The sequence below is a fragment of the Macaca nemestrina genome, chromosome 5, assembly GCF_043159975.1.
Source record: "Macaca nemestrina isolate mMacNem1 chromosome 5, mMacNem.hap1, whole genome shotgun sequence".
Taxonomy (NCBI): domain Eukaryota; kingdom Metazoa; phylum Chordata; class Mammalia; order Primates; family Cercopithecidae; genus Macaca; species Macaca nemestrina.
Window position 1 is genome coordinate 155,334,210 of NC_092129.1, and position 24,522 is coordinate 155,358,731.

At 42.9% G+C, this 24,522-nt stretch overlaps 3 non-coding genes across 3 annotated transcripts; 2 read left to right on the forward strand and 1 right to left on the reverse strand.

The window, feature by feature from the left end:
* The first annotated feature begins 207 nt into the window (after positions 1 to 207).
* On the forward strand, positions 208 to 280 carry TRNAF-GAA (transfer RNA phenylalanine (anticodon GAA)). The gene has a single exon. It is a non-coding gene; the product is annotated as a tRNA-Phe (tRNA).
* An 18,268-nt stretch (positions 281 to 18,548) lies between these two features.
* TRNAM-CAU (transfer RNA methionine (anticodon CAU)) lies at positions 18,549 to 18,621 on the forward strand. The gene has a single exon. It is a non-coding gene; the product is annotated as a tRNA-Met (tRNA).
* Positions 18,622 to 20,479: 1,858 nt separating this feature from the next.
* TRNAK-UUU (transfer RNA lysine (anticodon UUU)) lies at positions 20,480 to 20,552 on the reverse strand. Its single transcript has one exon. It is a non-coding gene; the product is annotated as a tRNA-Lys (tRNA).
* Positions 20,553 to 24,522: the final 3,970 nt, after the last annotated feature.

Genomic DNA, 24,522 nt, shown 5'->3' on the forward strand with positions numbered 1-24,522 from the left:
AAATTGTAACATTAATTTGTAATTGCCTTCTTGCTTTTCTTTGCATAAAGTAGTGAACCATATGAAGAACAAAGTAATTTTTTAATTTGTCTTTGGTTCCTTCGGAATACTTGTCTTTGTGGTTTTTTTAAAATAAATACCAAATAGTAAATAAAAAAACATGAGTAATAAACTGATTAGGCCTAATTTCCAAGCAACGTGGGCGGAGCTGAAATAGCTCAGTTGGGAGAGCGTTAGACTGAAGATCTAAAGGTCCCTGGTTCGATCCCGGGTTTCGGCAGAAAAGCGCCTACATTTTGAGCCCACGGCAATATAAATACTGAACTTTCCTTCTACAATACAGAAACACTCCTTAGAACCTAAAATGGGGGCACATTTTTCTCAGATTCATAAAGGAAATCCAGGAACACTGTGGGATACGTTTGTTTCTGTAGCGGAACTCTAGGTATGGGTTTCAACATCTCACTAGATAAAAGACGAAAAGTTAAACGTGCTGAAAGAAGTTTAATCTTGAGCAATACCAATTACATTTTATTTTCGACCTATGTTCCCTCAATAAATATTTATTAAGTGAATTGTTATTGTTATGCGTGCGTCTAATTGAAGAGACAACCTGAACAGGCTGAGTATGAGTAACGAGGCTGTTTATTCACTCGGGTGCGAGCGGGCTGAGTCCGAAAAGGGAGTCAGCGGAGGGTGGTGGGATTGGAGCTAGTTGTATAGGTTAGGGGTAAGCAGTGGAAAGTTACACTTAGGGGCCGTTTATTGCGGGCAGGGTAAGAATGTCACAAGGTACATTATCACAAGGTAGGAAGGGTCACAGAGCACAGTGTCACGAAGTTGATTGATCAGTTAGGGTAGAGCATGTTAAAATGGTAGAAGGTCGCAAAGTTGGCTAATCGGCTAAGATAGGAATTGTTTTTCTTCTTTTGTAGTTTTCCTGTTGTCCCAGACTTTCTGGCTCCAGGATACCTACTGGATGTACACGTGTGGGTCACAGGGTCACAATGGCTTGACCATAGCACAGCCTGCTCCGAGGAAAAGGATAGAGAGAGGCACGGCCGGTGAACTGAAGGAAAGGTTCCTGGAAGAAAGCCCGCTGAGCTGTTGAAAGAGTGGCTCCTTGCTATAGGTGGGGGAGGGGCGGGGTGGCTGCTGAGCTGTGAAAGGGAGGGAGCCAGCATATTCCCTCAGCCACCTTTTTTGCTAAACTCCTAATTTGCTAGCTCTTGGCATATTCAACCCGTCTTCCTACTCGGAGGAATGGTCTCTCGTTTCCAAGTCTATTTAATATTCCATCTGAGCTTTTGACCCCTCTACCCATTCCATTTTGCTCTATGCTTGTGTCTTTCATCTCTCTCCTCCTTACCTGCCTCTATTCAAACTACAGAATGTCTAAATCTCCATCTTTGGACAACAACAATGGAATACATGACCTTATGCATTATCCTCAGACACTTTCCTTCCACTCAGCACTAAATCTGTTGCAAGAACAATGTTTACCTCATTATTTGCTCATTGGCTGAGGAGGTCTGCCTTCCAATCCCAGGAAACCATTACCATCAACTTTCCAACTTTCAAATGTCTTGGCTCTTTTTGGTCCTATACTTAATTTTGCACAGTATAACAACCTATTGACAATCCTTCCTTTATGAAGCAGCCCTCCTTTGGACTCTGGGACTTTGAAGGAGCCTCGTTGTCTGGGGTGACACCCAAGGTTCATCATCTCACAGCCACAGAGATCAAGGGCCTGGACACACAAAGAGTGAGGTTAAGAGTGGAAATTTAACAGGTGAAAGAAAGGAAATATCTCTCTGCTACAGAGAGCGGTCCCGGAAAAATGGGTTGCTGAAATGTGGTGAAATGCAGGGGTTTTTACAGATGAGCTAGTGGGGAGATGGCGTCTGACCTACACAGGGCACGAAAAACCCAGTTAGGACCAGGTGTGCCAACTGCATAGGGTGTGAACCTCTGGCAGCCCTCACCCCAATCTGTTATTATGCAGGTGAGTTCTCTGCCTGAGCTTCTCCATGTTGCCCGTTTCTTTCTTACTATACACATGCTAACAAAAAATGGAAGGTGGAGCCTCATGGTGGACATGCCTGGCCTTCTGGTAGACCTTTTCTGTCGGTGCAGCTGCCAGCTTTCCCCCATTCAAGTTTCCAGCTTCCTTATCTGTGTCTGCAGCTCCATCTTTCAGGCTGCTCTTTGTCAGAAAGGGAATAATTTCTAGGGCTGCTTTTTGTTAGAAGAGAAGTTCTGCCGAGGACTCTTTTGCCCTATCTACCTAAGAAATTTCTTTGTATCTCTTATAAGAACTTGACTCTCCATTATTTTTCTCCATACTCTCTCACTGTTCCCTTTCAGCTCCCCGTCCCTCCAATGTTAATGACTTTGGTCTTTTTTTAAATTAAATGTTTAATTTTTAGGTAGTCGTAGATTCACATGCAGCTATAAGAAATAATACAGAGAGGCCGGGCGCGGTGGCTCAAGCCTGTAATCCCAGCACTTTGGGAGGCCGAGACGGGCGGATCACGAGGTCAGGAGATCGAAACCATTCTGGCTAACACGGTGAAACCCCGTCTCTATTAAGAAATACAAAAAAAAAAACTAGCCGGGCGAGGTGGCGGGCGCCTGTAGTCCCAGCTACTCGGGAGGCTGAGGCAGGAGAATGGCGTGAACCCGGGAGGCGGAGCTTGCAGTGAGCTGAGATCCGGCCACTGCACTCCAGCCTGGGCGACAGAGCGAGACTCTGTCTCAAAAAAAAAAAAAAAAAAGAAATAATACAGAGAGATTCTTTACCTGCTTGCCCCCAATGGTAACATCTTGCAAAACTATAGTACAAAATCACAATCAGGATATTGATATTGATAAAGTCAAGATGCAAAACATTTCCATCACCACAAGGATTCCTTATTGCCCTTTTACAGCCACACTCGCTTCCCTACTGTCCCTGCTTCAACCTCTGGCAACTACTAATCTTTTTCACTTTTATGATTTTGTCATTTCAAATACGTTATAAAAATGGAATGATACATTATGTAACCTATTAGGATTGGCATTTTGCACTCAGTGTAATTCTCTAAAGATTCATCTAGGTTGTTCAGCATCAACAGTTCATTCTTTTTTCTTGCTCAATAGTATTCTGTGGTATGAATTTACCAGTTTGAACGTTCTCACCTGCTGAAGGAAAGTTGAGTCATTTTCAGCTTTTGACTTTTACAAATAAAGCCACCATAAACATTTGTATACTGGTTTTAGTGTTAATATAAATCTTTGTTTATCCAAGATAAATGTCCAAGAGTGCAGCTGCCGGGTGGTATGGTACTTGCACATTTAACTTTTTAAGAAACTGCCAACTGTTTTCCAGAACAGCTACATTTCATTCCCACCTACATGTATACAGCCTCATCAGCATTTGGTTGTTGCCACTGTTTTTATTTTAGTCATTTTGATAGATGCATAGTGATATCTCACTGTGGTTGTAATTTGCATTTCCCTAATGCTAAGGATGTTGAAAACGTTTTTATGTGCTCATCTGCCATCTGTGTATCTTCTTCGGTGAAATGTCTCTTTAGGTGTTTTATCCAATCCGGTAAGAATAGCTGTGTACATGCCGGGCGCGGTGGCTCACGCCTGTAATCCCAGCACTTTGAGAGGCCGAGGCGGGCGGATCACGAGGTCAGAAGATGGAGACCATCCCGGGTAACATGGGGAAACCCCGTCTCTACTAAAAACACAAAAAATTAGCCGGGCGTCGTTGCAGGTGCCTGTAGTCCCAGCTACTCAGGAGGCTGAGGCAGGAGAATGGCCTGAACCCGGGAGGGGGAGCTTGCTGTGAGCCGAGATGGCACCACTGCACTCCAGCCTGGGCAACAGAGCTAGACTCCGTCTCAAAAAAAAAAAAAAAGAATACTTGTGTACAGGTTTTTATGTGAGAAGTTCCTGAAAAAGCTGGAAGTTCAAAACTTTTCCAAATCTCTGTCTTAGATTATGAAGTTGTCATGCCATGCAATTTGTTTTTTAAAAGAATTATTTAGTGATACTTCTTAAAGCAATGTAAGGAAGACTATTCAGGACTATCGGGATAGGCAGGGACCACTGCAAGGAGGTCTTGCAATAAGGGAAAGAGATTGGCCTCAATTCTGAATATAGCATGGGCAAGTGGGAATTTATAGCCAAGGAGCAGTGTGTGACGGTCAGTGGGCGGGACTAAGAGAAAACCTCAGAGGTAAGGGAAATTCTGGCTAAACAAACCTAACAGGATTCTTGCTGAAGACAGGCCAAGGTAATCAGACATCAATCATCTGGGGGATGGTGGAGAGAAATGAGGAGCCTGATCAGAAATGGAGGTTAATTAAACATAGATGATATAGGGGTTCTTGCTAAACGGACTTGGCGGTGTTCTTTGCTAAAACTGGACGTTACAAAGAAGTGCATAGATGGGCCTAGCAGAAGATTCAGAAGCCTGACTAAAGTTTGGCCAAGCGAATAATCTTTGTTAAATTCTTATGCAACTTCATTTGCAAAGTGCAATACAGACTACTGTCTTGTTGTTTGAAGAAAGGAAGAACGCAACATTGAGAAATTTCCAAGATCATAAGCCACTAACGAGTTTCTTCCGGCTCTCACTGACTGAATCACTATTCCCTGGGGGGGGGGGGGGGGGGGAAGGAAGATCGAGCAAAGGGTAGCATATACCAGTCCCACCAGTGAACTCACGTGGTCTTCTGTATGCAAAAATAATGCTGTTGATTTTTAAAAAGAAATCCTGAAAAGGGAAGTTAAAAGAGACCGGGTCTCGTCGGTCCCGGGCGGAACTGCAGGCGTTGCTCGCAGGCGCGGTCCCACCGCCGCCCAACACGGGGAGTTTGACCTGCTCCGTGTCCGGCCTGGGCCTGGTCCCCCCCTCCTTAGACAACCTGGTACCCCCGGGCTCCCCCGGGAGTCCCATGTTGGTGCCAGGCCCGGTGCGGACGCCCGCTCCACACAGCGCCGTAGCCCCGAACCCCCGAGCACCCACGATCCGCCGACCTCAGCCTCCCGGGGAGCTGGGATTACAGGCGCGCGCCACCGCGTCCGGCGCTTGGTTTGGTGGCACCGCGATCTTGGAGGCTGCAACTGCCGACTGCGTGTTCTGGGAGGCGGGATCTGTGCAGCGGTTTGGTCGCCGCCCAGCCGGCTGCCGCTCCAGATTGCCAGAAATGCCTGGTAGAACTAGCTGAAGACACCGCAGAAAGCACTGGCAGAGAGATGAATGAGCATCCCTTACTATGTTGTCCTCGGAACCTTTACAAAAAAGTCAATTAAACAAATAGCTGTAAATTTAATAAGGGAAAGAGTGAAGGACTGTGTTGAGTGGGTTTCACAGACTTCAATATGTATATGAAATCACCTGGGGATCTGGCTAAAATGTGGAGTTCTAACGCTGTAGGTCTAGGATGGGGTCTAGGTATTCTGCATTTGTGAGGAACTCCCAGGTTAGGCCAGTGTTGCTGATCAGCAGCCCATGCTGCAAGTGACAAGGTTGTTGATGCTTTGGGACCTGATAGTTCTACAAGTTCTTGTCACATCATTATGATATTAGAACATTGAAGAGAAAAGAAAAGACAAGACAGAAAGAAAAGTAAATAAATAAATTATTATTATTATTATTATTGAGACGGAGTCTTGCTCTGTCGCCCAGGCTGGAGTGCAGTGGCGCCATCTCGGCTCACTGCAAGCTCCGCCTCCCGGGTTCTCGCCATTCTCCTGCCTCACCCTCCCGAGTCTGGGACTACAGGCACCCGCCACCAAGCCCGGCTAATTTTTTTATTTTTAGTAGAGACGGGGTTTCACCGTGTTAGCCAGGATGGTCTCGATCTCATGACCTCGTGATCCGCCCGCCTGGGCCTCCCAAAGTGCTGGGATTACAGTCATGAGCCATTGCACTCGGCCTAAATAAATATATTTTAAAAAGGAATAGAGACATGAGATCTCAACTCTCACTGAGAGTTAAGATTTACTCATAAGTTCTTCCATAGGTGTAATGGCAGGGTACTGTGTACAGAATCACCAATACAGGCACCTAATCTGCACAAGAATGGCTTACTGGATGAGGTGCTACCTGAAATATATCTTAAAGATAAGTTATAATTAGGCACATAAAGAAGGGCATGGAAAAATTTTTACCATCAAGTCCTGGCAGAAGCAAAGCTAAAAAGGTATGAATGCCTGGGAAAATTACTAGTTCCTAGTTCAAGTAGAGCTGAGCAGAAAATCAAAGGTTCATGGACCAAAGTAAAAAGATGAAGCAGTGGCTGCTCCGGCCTGTAATCCCAGCACTTTGGGAGGCCAAGACAGGAGGATTACCTGAGGTCAGGAGTTCCAGATCAACCTGGACAACATGGTGAGACCCCCCCCCCACACACACACACACACTAAAAACACAAATAAATTAGCCAGATGTGGTGGCACACGCCTATAATCCCAGCTACTTGAGAGGCTGAGGCATGAGAATCGCTTGAACCCTGGAGGCAGAGGTTGCAGTGAGCTGAGATTGTGCCACTGCACTCCAGCTTGGGTGACAGAGTGAGACTCCATCTAAAAACAAAAAACAAAACAAAACAAAAAGGATAAAGATGAGGCCACAAAGGAAAAAATAGTTACTTTGTGTAGTATACAGTCTCCAAAAACTGACCTCAATGCAGCATATTTTTCAGTAGGTACACCCTTTTATAGTTCATTCCCACAGTGAATCTTGGCTGACATAACAAAATTATTTCATTGAGGTGATACTGTGCCAGTTCCAGGGCTAAACCATATGAAATTTCACATCTTCTCACTTGGTTGTTTGGAATGCTAAATCTTGGGATACTCCCTCTCAGAGTCTAGTCACCATGCTGTGAGAAACCCAAGCCACATGAAAAGGCCAGTTTCATTCTCCTACATGTGACTAACCAATTATCCCAGCACATTTGTTGAAAAGGTGTCCTTTCCCCATATTATGTTTTTGTTTGCTTTGTGGAGATCAGTTGGCTGTAAGTATTTGGGTTTATTTCTGGGATCTCTACTGTTCCATTGGTCTATGTGCCTATTTTTATACCTGTACCATGCTGTTTTGGTGACAATGGCCTTATAGTATAGTTTGAAATCAGATAATGTGATGCCTCCAGCTTTGCTCTTTTTGCTTAGTCTTGCTTTGGTTATGTGGCCTCTTTTTTGGTTCCATATGAATTTTAAATTGTTTTTTTCTAATTCTGTGAAGAATGATGGTGATATTTTGATGGGAATTGTATGGAATTTATAGATTGCTTTTGGCAGTATGATCATATTCACAATATTGATTCTATCCATCCATGATCATGAGATGTGTTTCCATTTGTTTGTGTTGTCTATGGTTTCTTTTAGCAGTGTTTTGTAGTTTTACTTGTAGAGGTCTTTCATCTCCTGGGTCAGGTGTATTTCTAAGTATTTTAATTGTTTTTACAGCTATTGTAAAAGGGTTTGAGTTCTTGATTTGATTCTCCACTTGGTGGCTGTTGCTGTATAGAAGAGCTACTGATTTGTGTACATTAATTTTGTATCCAGAAACTTTACTGAATTATTTTATCCATTCTAGGAGCTTTCTGGAGGAGTCTTTAGGGTGTTCAAGGTAAACAATCATATCATCAACAAATAGTGAGTTTGAGTTCCTCTTTACTGATTTGGATGCCTTTTTCTTTCTCCTATCTGATTGCTCTGGCTAGGACTTTCAGTACTATGTTGAGGAGGAGTGGTGACAGTGGGTATCTTTGTCTTGTTTAGGTTCTCAGAGGGAATGCTTTCAACTTTTCCCCATTCAGATTATGTTGCCTGTAGGTTTGTCATAGATGGCTTTTATTACGTTGAGGTATGTCCCTTGTATCTCAATTTTGTTGAGAATTTTGATCATAAAGGGATGCTTGATATTGTTGAATGCTTTTTCTGCATCTATTGAGATGATTGTGTGGTTTTTGTTTTTAATTCTGTTTATGTGGTGTATCACATTTATTGCCCACATACTTGTGTATGTTAAACCATCCCTGCATCCTGGTATGAAACCCACTTGACCGTGTGGATTATCTTTTTGATATGTTGTTGGATTTGGTTAGCTAGTATTTTCTTCAGGAATTTAGCATCTATATTCATCAGGGATATTGGTCTGTAGTTTTCTTTTTTGATTATGTCCTTTCCTGGTTTTGGTATTAGGGTGATACTGACTTCAGAGAATGAATTAGGGGGGGTTCCCTCTTTCTCTATCTTGTGGAATAGCGTCAATAGGATTGGTACCAATTCTTCTTTGAATGTCTGGTAGAATTCTGCTGTGAATCCATCTGGTCCTGAACTTTTTTTTGTTGATAATTTTTTTGTTTGTTTGTTTGTCTTTTTAGACGGAATTTCACTTTGTCACCCAGGCTGGAGTGCAGTGGCATGATCTTGGCTCACTGCAGCCTCGCCTCCTGGGTTCCAGTGATTCTCCTGCCTCAGACTCCTGGGTAATTGGGATTACAGAGGCTTGCCACCATGCCCAATTAATTTTGTATTTTTAGTAAAGACAGAGTTTCACCATGTTGGCCAGGCTGGTCTCCAACTCCTGACTTCAGGTGATCCATCTGTCTTGGCCTCCCAAAGAGATTACAGGCATGAGCCACCGTGCCTGGCCTGGTAATTTTTTCTTTTCTTTGTTTTTTGAGACAGAGTCTCACTCTTGTTGCCCAAGCTGGAGTGCAATGGTGTGACCTCGGTTCACTACACCTCCGCCTCCTGGGTTCGAGCGATTATGTTGCCTCAGCCTCCCGAGTAGCTGGGATTACAGGCACCCGCCACTATGCCTGGCTAATTTTTTGTGTTTTTAGTAGAGACGGGATTTCCCCATGTTAGCCAGGCTGGTCTGGAACTCCTGATGTCAGGTGATCCACTCACCTCAGCCTCTCAAAGTGCTGGGATTACAGGCATGAGCCACCATGCCCAGCTTGGCCTGGTAATTTTTTAATTACCATTTTAATCTCCCTGCTTGTTATTTGTTCAGCATATTTGATTCTTCCTGATTTAAGCTAGGAGGGTTGCGTCTTTCTAGGAATTTATCCATCTCTTCCAGGTTTTCTAGTTTATGCTTATAGAGGTATTCATAGTAGCCTTGAATGATCTTTTGTATTTCTGTGGTGTCAGCTGTAATATCTCCCGTTTAATTTTTTATTGAAGTTATTTGGATTTTCTCTCTTCTTTTCTTGGTTAATCTTGCTAAAGGTCTATCAATTTTATTTATCTTTTCAAAGAATCAGATTTTTGTTTTATTTATCTTTTGTATCTTTTTTGGTTTGTTTCAATTTCATTTAGTTCTGCTGTGATCTTGTTTATTTCCTTTCTTCTGCTGTGTTTGAGTTTGCTTTGTTTTTGTTTCTCTAATTCCTTGAGGTGGGACCTTAGGTTGTCAGTTTGTGTTCTTTCAGTCTTCTTGATGTAGGTGTTTAGGGCTATGAACTTTCCTCTTAGCACTGCCTTTGCTGTTTCCCAGAGGTTTTAATAGGTTATCACTACTGTAGTTCAGTTCAAGGAATTTTTAAATTTCCATTTTGATTTCATTTTTCACCTAATGTTCATTCAGGACCAGGTTATTTAATTTCTATGTATTTGCATGGTTTTGAAGGTTCCTTTTGGAGTTGATTTCCAGTTTTATTTCACTGTACTCTGAGAAAGTGCTTGATATAATTTGAATTTTCTTAAATTTATTGAGGCTTGTTTTGTGGCCTATCATATGGTTTATCTTGGAGAAAGTTTCATGAGCTGTTGAATAGAATGTGTATTCTGCAGTTGTTGAATGGAATGTTTTGTATATATCTGTTAAGTCCATTTCTTCCAAGGTATAGTTTAAATTCATTGCTTCTTTGTTGATTTTCTGTTTTGATGAGCTGTCTAGTACCGTCAGTAGAGTATTGAAGTCCCCCACTGTTACTATGCTGCCATCTATCTCATTTGTTAGGGCTATTAAGTAATTGTTTTATAAATTTGGGAGCTTCAGTGATAGGTGCGCACACGTTTAGGATTGTGATAATTTCCTGTTAGCCAAGGCCTTTTACCTTTACATAATGTCTTTCTGTCTTTTTTAACTGCTGTTGCTTTAAAGTTTGTTTTGTCTGGTGTAAGAGTAGCTACGCCTGCTCAATTTTGTTGTCTGTTTGAATGAAATGCCGTTTTCCACCGCTTTTTGTTGTTGTTGTTGTTGTTGTTGAGACGGAGTCTTGCACTGTTCAGCCCAGGCTGGAGTGCAGTGGAGCGATCTTGGCTCACTGCAAGCTCCGCCTCCCGGGTTCACGCCATTCTCCTGCCTCAGCCTCCGGAGTAGCTGGGACTACAGGCGCCCACCACCACGCCCGGCTAATTTTTTGTATTTTTAGTAGAGACGGGGTCTCACCGTGTTAGCCACGATGGTCTCGATCTCCTGACCTGGTGATCCGCCCACCTTGGCCTCCCAGCGTGCTGGGATTACAGGCGTGAGCCACCGCGCCCGGCCTCCACCGCTTCTTAAGTTTATGTGAGTCCTTATGTGTTATGTGAGTCTCTTGAACACAGCAGATGGTTGATGAATTCTTATCCATTATGCAGTTCTACATCTTTTCAGTGGAGCATTTAAGCCACTTACATTCAATGTTAGTATTGAGATGTGAAGTAGTATTCCATTGAACATGCTATTTGTTGCCTGTGTACCCGGGTTTTTTTATTTTTGTTTCTGCTTTTTAAATTGTATTTTTGTTTTATAGGTCCTGTGAGATTGATGCTTTAAATAGGTTCTGTTTTGATGTGTTTTCAGGATTTGTTTCAAGAGTTAGAGATTTTTTTTCCTTTTTTTTCTTTTTTTTTTTTTTGAGCCGGAGTCTCGCTCTGTCGCCCAGGCTGAAGTGCAGTGGCGCGATCTCGGCTCACTGCAAACTCCACCTCTCGGGTTCATGCCATTCTGCTTCAGCCTCCTGAGTAGCTGGGACCACAGGTGCCCGCCACCATGCCTGGCTAATTTTTTTGTATTTTTAGTAGAGACGGGTTTCCCCGTGTTATCCAGGATGGTCTGGATCTCCTGACCTCATGATCCTCTCACCTCAGCCTGTCAAAGAGCTGGGATTACAGGCGTGAGCCACCGCGCCCGGACAAGATTTGGAGAACCTTTCAGCAGTTCTTGTAGTGGTGGCTTGGTAGTGGCGAATTCTCTCAGCATTGGTTTGTCTGAAAAAGACTATCTTTCTTTCATATATGATGCTTAGTTTTGCAGGATACAAATTCTTGGCTGATAATTGTTTTGTTTGAGGAGGCTGAAGATTTGGCCCCAATCCCTTCTAGCTTGTAGGGTTTCTGCTAAGAAATCTGTTGTTAATCTGAAGGTTTTACTTTATAGGTTACCTGGTGGTTTTGTCTCACAACTCCGAAGATTCTTTCCTTTGCCTTAACTTTAGATAGCCTGATGACAATGTGGCTAGGCGATGATCTTTTTATGATGAATTTTCCAGGTGTTTTTTGTGCTTCTTGTGTTTGGATTTCTAGGTCTCTAGCAAGACCAGGGAAGTTTTCCTCGATTATTCCCCCAAATATGTTTTCCAAACTTTTAGATTTCTCTTTACTCTGGAACGCCAGTTATTCTTAGGTTTGGTCATTACATAATCCCAGACTTCTTGGAGACTTTGTTCAAACTTTCTTATTTTTTTTCTTTGTGTTTGTTGGATTGGGTTAATTCAAAGACCTTGCCTTTAAGCTCTGAATTTCCTTCTTCTGCTTGTTTGATTCTATTGGTGAGACTTTCCAGAGCATTTTGCATATCTATATATGTGTCCAATGTTTCCTGAAGTTTTTATTGTTTTTTATTTATGCTATCTACTTCATTGAATAGTTCTCCCTTCACTTTTTTTTTTTTTTTTTTTTCCCGGAGAAGAAGTCTCATTGTGTTGCTCAGGCTGCAGTACAGCCACATGATCTCAATTCACTGCAACCTCCGCCTCCCGAGTTCAAGCGATTCTCCTGCCTCTCGGCCTCCTGAGTAGCTGGGATTACAGGTGCATGCCACCACGCCCAGGTAATTTTTGTATTTTTAGTAGAGATGGGGTTTCACCATGTTAGGCAGGCTGACCTCAAACTCCTGACCTCAAATGATCTGCCCACCTTGGCCTCCCGAGGGATTACAGATATGAACCACTGCACCTGGCCTCTCCCTTCACTTCTCGTATCATATTTTGGATTTCCTTGTGTTGAGCTTCACTTTTCTCTGGTACCTCCCTGATTAGCTTAATAACTAACCTCCTGAATTCTTTTTCAGGTAAATCAGGGATTTCGTCTTGGTTTGGATCCACTACTAGTGAGCTAGTGCGATTTTTGGGAGTGTTTCCTTCAGATTAACAATAGATTTCTTAGCAGAAACCCTACAAACTAGAAGGGATTGGGGCCCAATCTTCAGCCTCCTCAAACAAAACAATTATCAGCCAAGTGTTTCTGCTTCCTTCAGAGGATCCGTGGGTCCTCTTGGGTTTGCTGATTTATTCCTGCAGTCGTTCTGGAGCTAAAATTCATGATGGGGGCCTCCACAGGCTGCTCTGTCCGTTCAAGTCAGAGGTGCAATCTAGTCCTGTCTCTCGTCTGCCATGATGCTCCCAATTCACTCTCAATGGTCAATTTTCAGGCTTCAATTTGCTCAGCCTCTCAATGGCATTTGGCCCAGTTGATATTCTCCCTTTATGAAAACACATTCCGGCCGGGCGCGCTGGCTCACGCCTGTAATCCCAGCACTTTGGGAGGCCGAGGCAGGCAGATCACGAGGTCAGGAGATTGAGACCATCCTGGCTAATACGGTTAAACCCTGTCTCTACTAAAAATACAAAAAATTAGCTGGGCGTGGCGGCGGGCGCCTGCAGTCCCAGCTACTTGGGAGGCTGAGGCAGGAGAATGGCGAGAACCCGGGAGGCGGAGCTTGCAGTGAACCGAGATGGCACCACTGGACTCCAACATGGGCGACAGAGAGAGGCTCTGTCTCGAAAAAAATAAAATAAAATAAATAAATAAGAAAAAAAAAGAAAACATACTCCTCATTAGACCCCTGAGGGTCTTCTATCACAAAATCCCTGAGTGTTAATGAAAGATCTGAAGTATACCAGCCTCAGGTTTACGAGATGACCTCTTTTAATCTTTTTCACAGCAGAAAGGAAATCATAACTTCCTTGAGTGTTGCTAAAATTGTTTTATTATTCAGGGAGAAGCAGTCTCACGACCCAAAGAATGAGTATCTGAAAAGAAAGAATAGCCATTGGCAATCATCCTGTTACCTCCAATCACTTATAAGCCATTATTGTCTATCAGAAACCGTCCATTTTTATCTGTTAAGCCAGACGTTGTCCTTGAAGCTCACTGGGACCTCTTAATTCTTTATTCTTTTCATAAATAGTGTTTCCCCAAACTTTGGTGAACCAGTTGCTTTTGGTGTTCAACTTTTTAGGGAGCCAACTGAGACATAGCCATACCAGACCCTTCCACCCCCCAAAAAACATAAATCCAACATAATTATATAATATATAATATATACATGTATTACTTTAACATAAAATTTTAAAAATAGATGTTTGAAATTATGTATCATTCTGTAATATTTGCTTTTCCATTGCATAACTGTTATTATTTAAACAAAATAATAGGACTAGTTAATAATGGCAATTAGTAGTAATTTATAGTAGGGCTAATTACATAAATAATATGTTTGGGAAAAATATAACAATATGTTTTTATTATTTTTATCTGTTCTCATGCAGTGATTTAACTTTTTAAAACTCTTTATTGGATATTTAAGTCTCATAGGCTATATTATTTCAACTTTAAGGTACGTTAATAAAGGAAAAACATAAATACAAAAATGTAAAATACAATAAGAATGTAAAAGAAGAACATAACTACAATAAAACTACTTAAGCAGATATTACCTATATTTAATGAAAAAAAAATGGCATTTCTTTCTGTTCCATGAAACAATTGAGTATCTTTACCCTTTCTGTTTCTTTTTCCAATATTTTTTCTGTGATCTGTCTGCAACATTTAAGACATCTTTATTTTCTTTAATACAGTGGTAATACTGAATACAGTCAAAGATAAAATTCACTTTGAATTGCAGCTCTGCTCTCTTACCAAGCCCATATTACTTAGATTCCTGGTATCATTCTAGTGTGATAAAATCACACTAAATATCGTCTCAACAAAAGCATTTGAGCATTGAATACTCAGTATCTAACTTACTAGCAATAGCAGGCTGTTGCAGCAAGCTGAGATCGCACCACAGTACTCCAGCCTGGGCAACAGAGGGAGACTCCATCTCAAAAAAATACATAAATAAAATGAAATAAATAAATAATAAACTTGGGAAACAAAGCTTGGATTACAAATAAATTGTATTTTTAGCAAGAGATTGATAAAGTCCTAGTTAACTTGCATTCTGAAGCAGTCTTTAAAAAAAAAAAAAGAATCTTTTCTTAGTGTATGAATCTTTATGTCACAATCTACATAACATAACATTGTTAAAATTAATGGGAGGCTATTGTTTTGGAATGAACTCCTGCACTAGGTTCCAACAGACCAGACCAAACCAGAAGGGAGTCACTTGTGCAGGGTACCAAGTGATCAAACTGAACTTTAAAATGGGTCAGTTTTCCAAAAAACAGGAGATTCACAGCAACCAGTAGAAAAGGGTCCAGTCGGCCTGGCGCGGTGGCTCAAGCCTGTAATCCCAGCACTTTGGGAGGCGGAGACGGGCGGATCACGAGATCAGGAGATCGAGACCATCCTGGCTAACACCGTGAAACCCCGTCTCTACTAAAAATACAAAAAACTAGCCGGGCGAGGTGGCGGGCGCCTGTAGTCCCAGCTACTCCGGAGGCTGAGGCAGGAGAATGGCCTAAACCCGGGAGGCGGAGCTTGCAGTGAGCTGAGATCTGGCCACTGCACTCCAGCCCGGGCTACAGAGCAAGACTCCGTCTCAAAAAAAAAAAAAAAAAAGAAAAGGGTCCAGTCTACCTCAGCCAGCATGATAAGGAAGTATTCTCTGCTTTAACCTACAAGGAAAGTCACTTTGAAATTACCAATGCACTTATTGTTCCTTGTTTGTAGTTTCTTCAGCCTTTTCTACCTATAAACCTCATCTCCTCATCAGAGCACCTTCTTATTTCGTAGATGAGATGCTGCCTGATTCATAAATTGCTAATAAAAGTTGATCTAATCTTTAACCTAAATGTGTTGAAATTTTGTTCTTTGACAACATCAAACAAATGAAACTGTAAATTTCTGTTTTACGGTAGTTCTTTTCTCTATTCTCACTCTTAAAATATTTTCAAATTAGAGAATAGCATTCCTCTTGTCCCACACTTTGAAAATATGATTTTACACCAAGTAAACATTTTAACATCTATCCTATGGCCAGCAATAATGATAGTCAACTTTAGACATTTCTAAAGAGGCTACCTCCTTTCGTTTCTATAAAGTGAAAAATCTTATTGTTTCTGCACATTTTGAGGAAACTAAAAAGTGACCATAAAACTCAATAAGCCATGAAAGCCTCGATATCACCAGTAAGCAAATCACAGTCCTTCTTAGCAGTGTTGTTTGTTTTGTTTTGTTTTGTTTTGTTTGAGACGGAGTTTCGCGCTTGTTGCCCAAACTAGAGTGCAATGGCGCGATATCGGCTCACAGCAACCCCTGCCTCTGGGGTTCAAGTGATTCTCCTGCCTTGGCCTCCCGAGTAGCTGGGATTACAGGCATGTGCTACCACGCCCCGCTGATTTTTTGTATTTTTAGTAGAAACGGGGTTTCACCATTTTAGCCAGGCTGGTCTCAAACTCCTGACCTCAGGTGATCACCCGCCTTGGCCTCCCACAGTGCTGGGATTACAGGCCTGAGCTCTCATGCCGGGCCTCTCAGCAGTGTTGTGAACAACGTGTGCAGAACAGTTCACATGTAAGATCTTTTCATTTTCTTTGGTAAAAAGTTTATAGTCTGAATGGAATTTGCCAAAATTTACATTTGCACTGTCTGCCAAATATGCAGATAGACGAGCAAGGTCTAACTTGTAGTTGACCAACGTATCAATGATTATGTTTCAAGTGGTTTCATTAAGTCTTCATACATACCAAGAAAGATGATTTTCAACATCAGCTGGTCATCTGATAGAATCAGCTCTCCACTGCAAGAGATCAATATGTGGTATCCGAATTTCCTCTTGTTCACCTAGGAGATGCAACCTCTGCATCAGGAAATAGAGTAATTAAGGAAGCCATAAAATAATGTGTGTTCTTTCCTAATATTCTGCCCAATGCTATTTTCTTGTATTTATTTTTAATTTTAATTTTCTTTAAGGTCTGCTTGTAAGCAAACCCAATGCTATTCTCTACAGAGTGTTGGCGTCACTTTTGGGAGACAAAAACTCTTTAGATTGGTTCACAAGTTCTTGCCTCTCATCCCAGACTGGAGAGATGCAGTGTCCCTGTGTACTTTCACATCCAAATCTGTTTTGAATTTTGCGTAGTATGCTCCGTTTTGATTATATATTCTCCAAATCCAGTCCTTCTATCTGTCATTCAAGTAACAGTCTGTTTAGACTTTTTCAGTGCTATCTGAGTTATGCTGGCATTCGCATGATAATCGTTCTCATTTTCGTTATCTAAACTCTAAATATCTGGCCATAGTATTCACAATGTTAAAAATTAAACTGGCCGGGCGCGGTGGCTCAAGCCTGTAATCCCAGCACTTTGGGAGGCCGAGACGGGCGGATCACCAGGTCAGGAGATCGAGACCAAACTCCGTCTCTACTAAAAATAAAAATTAAAAAAACTAGCCAGGCGAGGTGGCGGGCGCCTGTAGTCCCAGCTACTCGGGAGGCTGAGGCAGGAGAATGGCGTGAACCCGGGAGGCGGAGCTTGCAGTGAGCCGAGATCGCGCCACTGCACTCCAGCCTGGGCGACACTCCAGCCTGGGCGACAGAGTGAGACTCCGTCTCAAAAAAAAAAAAAAAAAAAAAAAAAAAATTAAACTAAGGCCGGGCGCGGTGGTGCAGGCCTGTAAACCCACCACTTTGGGAGGTCGAGGCGGGCGGATCACTTGAGGTCAGGAGTTCCAGACTAGCCTGGCCAACGTGGTGAAACCCCGTCTCTACTAAAGATACAAAAAATTAGCCGGGAGTGGTGGTGCAGGTTTGTAATCCAGCTACTCGGGAGGCTGAGGCAGGAGAATCGCTTGAACCCTGGAGGTAGCGATTGCAGTGACCCGAGATCACGCCATTGCACTCCAACCTGGGCGACAAGAACGAAACTCCGTCTCAAAATAAATAAATAATTAAATTAAATTAAACGAGCACTATCTCAATACAAACTAGCACTATGTAGACACGACAGTCTACAGTCAAAGATCGAGTGTTACGCTCACGATTACAAACGCTAACATCGCGCATTTAAGTCGCCTCACTCAGAGAGATGCATGGTCCAAGGTTGTCACCATCAGGGGCCAGGGGAAAAACGGCCACAACTACAAAAGTGGGATAACCTAAGCCCTATTATCCATTGGCAATAAAATCAGTGTTACTTTCAGTCCTGGGGCAGGGGTGGGAACAAGGGTGGGGTTGTCACTTTTTGTGTGTGTGTAATCTCTCCAACCTATCGCCAAAAACCGAAAGCCCAGACTTTTCACATCCCAGGTAGGGTTTTCCTGGGAGGTGGGTCTTTGAGTGCTAACCCTCGGATAATCCCCTGGCAAACAAAGTCAGTGGAGAAGATAAGCTTTTCACCCCTTCCTGCTTATTACGACCGCTCTCACATCCTAGCAGATGCCCAAGAGTTTGCACCAAGAGCGCCATATTCTTTACACCATGAAGTTGCATTTGTCCAAATCCCTTTGGACTTCCTCAAGACCGAGAAGGAGGCGTGATCGGGGAAGACTGCAGTGGGTTGAAAAGCCAATGGGACTTGGGGAGGTATTTTCTTAAAACAGACGGCCTTACAAGAAGTTGGGAGGTATTTTCTTAAAACAGGCGGCCTTACAAGAAGTTTGCTGTACATTAGGATAGCCTTACAAGAAGTTTGAGCGTATGAGATAGCGACAGGTGGAGACGCCTGTCAAAGGAGGTTGTTTTGTTGTTTAAGATAGTAAAAGCTTCAATGCTTCCCGATGGGAAACACTGGATCACTTTTCCTGTGGGAAAGAACCGGTATGGAGGGAGAGAGGAAACAGGCTGGTTTCCTGTTCTCTCCAGACAAAATGGATGGACCCCCGTGCAGGTTAAGTGTCAGGTTTCTGGACAGGACGTTTAGGAAATTTTCTACTTGAGGTGAGAAGTGGGGAGTCATCAGCTCAGAATAAGAGGGCAAAAGCAGCGGATCAGCAGCGACTTTCTTCATCTGATTCAAGTTTTGGGAGCTGTTGAGCTTTTAAGAGGTTTCATAAGAATATTTTATCTTATAAATTTAAAATAAAGGTAATGTAGACATTAAAAAGTTTAAATGAAGTAAAAATCAGTGTTGAAAACACGTGACGAAAAGCTTTTGCTGTCTGCCTCCTTAGCGCAGTAGGCAGCGCGTCAGTCTCATAATCTGAAGGTCCTGAGTTCGAACCTCAGAGGGGGCAGTTGCCATTTTTGTCCCCAACTTAAAAAACTATTTGTTCATTATATAATTATCTCTATAATTGCTTGGCCCCGTATATGTTGTCAAACAAATGAAGTCTCAACTCTCTAAGTCCCGACGGATTATCAAGTTCCAGTAAATCTCTTTTAGTTTTTGTAGTACCATCTCTTTCCAGAGGGCATACTGTTTTGTCCAAGTTCCTCTGATCTCAATTCCCTCTTGGGACAGTATCCTCCTACCGGTACAACTTAATCTATTGAAAAAATGAATAGACAGATGAAAACCTGATACTCAATTTGTTATGGCAGCCCTAGGAAACTAACACACTATCCCTTCTCTCACCAACCTGCCATCACGTCACCTCAAGCTGTTTTATTTTCTTCATATAATTTTTGCTATATAAAGTTTCCTTGTTCTTTTATTTTTTAACGTCTTTATTGTCTGTTGCCCACCCATCCTCCTAGATTGTAAATTCCGGTAGAGACTGAATTTGTTTTATCCACTTCTATATTTTCAGTGCCTAGTACAGTATCCGATAAACAAGTATTTCTCAAATCAATCATTTAATTTGCATATTAAATGTTATGGTTTTCTTTCCATGCTTCCTGTCACTATCTTACTGCACAAAATCAACATTTCAAACTTAGATTATTTGCAATCATTACCCCAGCAGTTACACATACTGAAATTCATCTTGCAGGCTATACCTCTCTGGCCCAGTTTGTGCTGGAAAAAGAGAGGGCTCTCATTAGGCATCTCCTCCAAAATGTCTGGACTTTAAGGGTCTGTATTTCAGGACAGCTCTCTTAACAGTTCATTCTGGGGTCGGCTTAAGGAAATGTTTTATAGGGAACATCTTAACAGTGTCTTCTGGACCCTAGGCCTCTGGTTCCAGAAGTCTGCAGCTAACCACAGTTAAGGAAATGCTGTTAGATTTGGGAGAAGCCTAAGAGCTAGGTTGTCTGGCTGTTCAGGCAGCTCTTCAGAAACTGCTTTATCTTTATTGGAGCCATCACAATTCAGAGTCTGTTCCTCTCCTTTGCAGAATCAGACACTATTTTTATTTTATTTATTTATTTGTATTATTTATTTTGAGTCTCGCTCTGTCTACCAGGATGGAGTGGAGCGGCGTGATCTCGGCTCACTGCAACCTCTGCCTCCCGGATTCCAGCGATTCTCCTGCCTCAGCCTCCCCAGTAGCTGGGATTACAGGCGCGCGCCACCACGCCCGCCTAATTTTTGTATTTTTAGTAGAGACTGTTTCACCATGTTGATCCGGCTGGCCTCCAACTCCTGACCGCAGGTGATCTGCCCGCCTAGGACTCCCAAAGTGCGGGATTACAGGCGTAGTAAGCCACCGCGCCCCGTCAGAAACTATTTTTAAATTCACCTAGTTTTTCAGACTTGCAGGGCTGACTCACAATAACTAAATGCCAGAAACATGTCAAGCCAGAATATGAACATATTATAACTTTCTTGATAATTGATCAGTATAGTCCCTCCTACGTAAAATAAACTCTGTACTGGAAAGCAAGTAACAACAGAAGATTACTCTGGCACCTGTAAACAGAGTAACAGGAATAATAAAATATTAAATACTTCGTATTCTAAGGTTATCCTTAAATGCTAGTTTTCTTCCGAAAATCTGGGGCTATCTCACTGTAGAGGTCCCATGTATTCACCTCACTACTTTTATTTTGCATCAGAGTTACTTACCTATCTGTGGGTTGAAATTTGGGGCTCTAACGGGTTTTGTGAAATTTTGCAGTATATGTAATCTGTCCAAAAAGGAAATGATACTTTCCTTTTTGGCTTTTTCAAACGTGAAGTGAGAATCAGGTGCTAAAAACCACAAGTTACGCCCGAACAGGGACTTGAACCCTGGACCCTCAGATTAAAAGTCTGATGCTCTACCGACTGAGCTATCCGGGCTTCTTGAAGAGGGGCTTCTTCATGAGTATTCCAGTGAGTAAGAAGGTGCACAAACTCGGTATCTTCCAATCTAAACCCTGTCCACGACCCTTTTCTTTATTCCCATCTATACTTTTGTCCTCTTTGAATATGGCTCACAGTTATTTTTGTCCCCAGCTCATGGAAAAAATTAACTCCCATCCTTGTGTAACGTAATCCAAACAGTTACTTGTAAAAGTAATGTATAACTACAGACGTAATCGCCGGGTTTGTCTGGTCTTTAGTCTTCAAAGGTTATGCTCCAGTCTTGCCTGCGACCTTAAGAATACCTGTCACACGGGCGCCGTGGCTCACGCCTGTAATCCCAACTCTTTGGGAGGCCGGGGCGTGCGATCACAAGGTCAGGAGATCGAGACTAATCCTGGCCAACATGGTGAAACCTCGTCTCTACTAAAACACAAAAAATTAGCCGGGCTTGGTGGCGCACGCCTGTAGTCCCAGCTACTCGGGAGGCTGAGGCAAGGGAATCGCTTCAACCCGGGAGGCGAAGGTTGCAAGGAACCGAAATCACGCCACTTGCACTTCAACCTGGTGACATAGTGAGACTCCGGAAAAAAAAAAAAAACTACCTGGCACAAAGAGCGCACAAAAATAGGTTTTGAGAACTTATTTCGAGCAAGGCGCTCAGCTGTTGCCCTGGGTTTACTGCAGTGCAGAGGTACTACCTCAGCCCTTGGGGGGTTCATACTTTAAAAGGGAAAGGCAGCAATTAAAGGACAAATTACACTCTGTTTAAACAGCCATTGTGATAAATGCTCTCAATAAAAGTTTAGGTTACAAAATGTTGAGAAAAACAAGCATAATCTCATGACTTAACTTTGCAAATTCATTGAGATAATATAAGCAAACTCCTGCTGACATTTCCGCGAAAATTAAGTGTTATCACAATTATTAATCTTATTATTGTAAAATAGATCATTTAGAACAATGTATTTAACCACTTTGGTTGTGCCACTTTAGACAAGTTTCTTAATCTCTCAACCACTTCACTTCCTTAAATCTCACAACAGAAATCCCTTCCTCAAAGGCTAGGTTTAGCACAATGGTTGTCATGTGGTACATTTCTGATCAGGCATGCATTTATGCTACTATTGCAAAACAGATTCAAGGTTATCTACACAACTATACTATAAGATAAAGTGGAAAATGTTAATAGATTTAAATCAAGATAAAGAGAACACAGAGGAAGAAAAGTAAGGTGAGACAAAATAATGCACACTGCAAATCACACTCCGCCCCCTGTCTTCAAGAGCATGGATTATAAAGGGAGATGACCCCTTCCAGGAGCTTAGAGAAGACTTCTCCCAGGAAGTGATGTTTCAACTGAAAACTAAAGGCCTAGTTGGACGAAAATGTGACTCCAGCATTCCAAGAAGATCAAAGAGCAGAGCAATTTCAGACACCTGAGAGAAGTCCTGCGCAGCTTGTGTGCAGAGAGCTCAAGAGAGTGTTGATGAGGGTGGGGGCTGAGGTGGACAGAAAGGCAGGGACAGACCAGTGACTCACAGGCTCAGAGGTTATGGCTAGTAGTACAGAGAGCTGACGGCACCCTAGCAGCAATGTGAAGCCACTGGGAATTCTAAGCAGGAAGGAACGACATGATGAGATTACTTTTAAGAGTACACTGGCTTTATGTAAAGAATGAGTCAGAGTGAAGGAAGAGATGATGCAAAAACATAAATTAGGCCATTGTGCAGAAGAAGGCCATCCAGACATGGCTTAGCGACTATGTGGCAGTGGGGAGGAATGGTGCAGAGAAACTGGGGAACAGCTAGAAGAAAGAAAATTTGTGCCCAGACTGCCCCTGGGAACCTGGAGGGCAGGAGGTGTCAAGATGTCTCAGCTGCTTATTTACCAAAAGAAGCTCTTTACAGGGAAAGGCAATAATAAAGCAAAACAGGGCAAGGCCAGTGGCTCCCACCTGTAATCCCAACATTTTGGGAGGCAGAGGTGGGCGAATCACTTGCAGTCAGGAGTTCCAGACCAGCCTGGCCAACATGATGAAACTCCGTCCGTCTCTACTAAAAATACAAAAATTAGCCAAGTGTGGTGGTACATGACTGTAGTCCCAGCTACTTCAGGAGGCTGAGGCAAGAGAATCACTTGAACCTGGGAGGCAGAGGCTGCAGTGAGCCGACATCACACCACTGCACTCCAGCCTGGGTGACAGAGCAAGACTTCATCTCAAAAAAAAAAAAAAAAAAAAAAAAAAAAAAGAGACCGGGCGCGGTGGCTCAAGCCTGTAATCCCAGCACTTTGGGAGGCCAAGACGGGCGGATCACGAGGTCAGGAGATCGAGACCATCCTGGCTAACACAGTGAAACCCCGTCTCTACTAAAAAGTACAAAAAACTAGCCGGGCGAGGTGGTGGGTGCCTGTAGTCCCAGCTACTCGGGAGGCTGAGGCAGGAGAATGGCGTGAACCCGGGAGGCGGAGCTTGCAGTGAGCCGAGATCCGGCCACTGCACTCCAGCCAGGCAGACAGAGCGAGACTCCGTCTCAAAAAAAAAAAAAAAAAAAAAAAATGTTGGGGTCCGCGTGTTTCCTAAACAAAGGAATGAACACACAAGACAAGACAAACATGGCGGCCGCCTCGAATGGCCCGCTCTGCTTTATTTTATACAGTCATTTGTGGAATGTTGCCAAGTCACAAGACACATTGTTGTTTTTCTGACCTTTCCCTGACTTTCTGGATTTTCAACATGTTTACACATAAACAAGCCCCCAACGCCCTGCTTCGTTTGCAAGAGCAGGACTTATTGGGGACACCCTGCTTCGTTTGCAAGAGCAGGACTTATCGGGAACACCCTGTTTGTGAGCACGTAGTCCTCTACAAAAAAAGAAAAATTAGAAATAAACCGGAATAGGAAACGGCACCTTGTAGCTTTTGAGAGTTCTCTGGGAAGCATAGAGCATTTATTCTGCTCTTGATGAGCCTTGTGAAAACCTGAGGCAACTGCTGCTAGTTTTAACCAGTAAGCAAGGCCTGGATGACCAAATAATAACGAGGAGAATTTTGGGAGGAAGTGATCTCTCCAGAGACAGTCAACATGGGATAAATGAATACAGGCTGAGTAAGTCCTTGACGGGGGCTTCCAAAATGTTGCCACACTGATGGCATTCAAATCTCCTGGAGTCACTGTTAAAAACCCAGATTCAGGCCGGTTGCGGTGGCTCACACCTGTAATCCCAGCACTTTGAGAGGCCCAGGTGCGTGGATCATCTGAGGTCTGGAGATCGAGACCAGCTTGACCAACATGGAGAAACCCCATCTCTACTAAAAATACAAAATTAGCTGGGCTTGGTGGCGCATGCCTGTAATCCCAGCTACTCGGGAGGCTGAGGCAGGAAAATCACTTGAACCACGAGGTGGAGGTTGCAGTGAGCCAAGATGGTGCCATTGCACTCCAGCCTGGGCAACAAGAGCGAACTCCATCAGAAAAAAAAAAAAAAAAAAAAAAAAAAAGGAGTTTCACAGATTCTATCTCAGACTCACTGAATCAGAATATTCTCAAGGTCTGGCTGACCTCCACAACTTAATTCACTGTTATCTTTTCTCTGCCCTATGCAGTGTATTCCCTCTCTGAACATGATCGTGACCTCTTAGACCCTACATGATCTATGTGCATCATGTAGGGTCTATGTGTATCTAACCCCCTCATCTCCTATCAAGTTCTCCCTTGTTTACTGATCTTCAGCTGCACTATTCTCCTCCATCGTTCCTTGAACATGCCAATGGCATTCCGGCCAAGCCTTTTGTAATTACTGTTCCCTCGGCCTGAAATTCTCTTTTCCCTGATAGCCTCACAGCTCACTCACTCACTCACTTCCTTCAAGTCTCTGTTCAGATGCCTCCTTATCAGGAAGGCCTCCTTGGTCACCCTTTATTATAAAGCAGTCTCCTCCCCTTTGTTCTCCATTCTCTTGCTCTT